Raw genomic sequence first — 1,183 nt, 5'->3', positions numbered from 1 at the left:
CTAATGCAAAAGAAAATAAAATGAGCAGAGCGTGGTTTCGATCCACGGACCTCTGGGTTATGGGCCCAGCCCGCTTCCACTGCGCCACTCTGCTGCACTCTAGTTACGTGAGAAAATGTGCAGTCAGAAAGTACGCACTGTGCGAAAGAATAATAAATTAGCAGAGCGCGGTTTCGATCCACGAACTTCTTGGTTATGGGCCCAGCACGCTTCCACTGCGCCACTCTGCTGCACTCTAGTTACGTGATAAAATGTGCAGTAAGAAACTGCGCACTTATGCAACAGAAAATAAAATTAGCAGAGCGTAGTTTCAATCCACGGACAACTGGGTTATGGGCCCAGCACGCTTCCACTGCGCCCTTCTGCTGTATTCTAGTTCGTTGAGAAAATGTGCAGTAAGAAACTGCGCGCTTATGCAAAAGAAAATAAAATTAGCAGAGCGTGGTTTCGATCCACGGACACCTGGGTTATGGCCGCAGCACGCTTCCACTGCGCCACTCTGCTGCATTCTAGTCATGTGGGAAATTTGCAGTAAGAAAGTGCGCACTAATGCAAAAAGAATGTAAAATTAGCAGAGCGTGGTTTCAATCCACGGACCTCGGGGTGATAGGCCAAGCACGCTTACACTGCGCCCCTCTGCTGCACTCTAGGTACATGAAAAAATGGGCAGTAAGAAAGTGCACACTATCGCAACTTAAAATAAAGTTAGCAGGGCGTGGTTTCGATCCACGAACTTCTTGGTTATGGGCCCAGCACGCTTCCACTGCGCCACTCTGCTGCACTCTAGTTACGTGATAAAATGTGCAGTAAGAAACTGCGCACTTATGCAAAAGAAAATAAATTAGCAGATCGTGGTTTCGATCCACGGACCTCTGGGTTTTGGGCCCAGCACGCTTCCACTGCGCCACTCTGCTGCACTCTAGTTACGTGATAAAATGTGCAGTAAGAAACTGCGCACTTATGCAAAAGAAAATAAAATTAGCAGAGCGTAGTTTCGATCGACGGACAACTGGGTTATGGGCCCAGCACGCTTCTACTGCGCCCCTCCGCTGCACTCTAGTTACGTGGGAAAATGTGCAGTAAGAAAGTATGCACTAATGCAAAAGAAAATAAAATTAGCAGAGCGTGGTTTCGATCCACGGACCTCTGGGTTATGGGCCCATCCCGCTTCCACTGCGCCACT

The 1,183-nt window shown here is 48.4% G+C and overlaps 1 non-coding gene across 1 annotated transcript; it reads right to left on the bottom strand.

Moving 5' to 3' along the window:
- Nucleotides 1-842: 842 nt before the first annotated feature.
- Nucleotides 843-914, bottom strand: TRNAL-CAA (transfer RNA leucine (anticodon CAA)). Its single transcript has one exon. It is a non-coding gene; the product is annotated as a tRNA-Leu (tRNA).
- Between the last annotated feature and the right edge of the window lie 269 nt (nt 915-1,183).

Source organism: Rhipicephalus microplus, chromosome 5, assembly GCF_043290135.1.
Source record: "Rhipicephalus microplus isolate Deutch F79 chromosome 5, USDA_Rmic, whole genome shotgun sequence".
Classification (NCBI taxonomy): Eukaryota; Metazoa; Arthropoda; class Arachnida; order Ixodida; family Ixodidae; genus Rhipicephalus; species Rhipicephalus microplus.
Note: the sequence above shows the minus strand (reverse complement) of the source record. Positions and strands in the feature narration are given on the sequence as shown.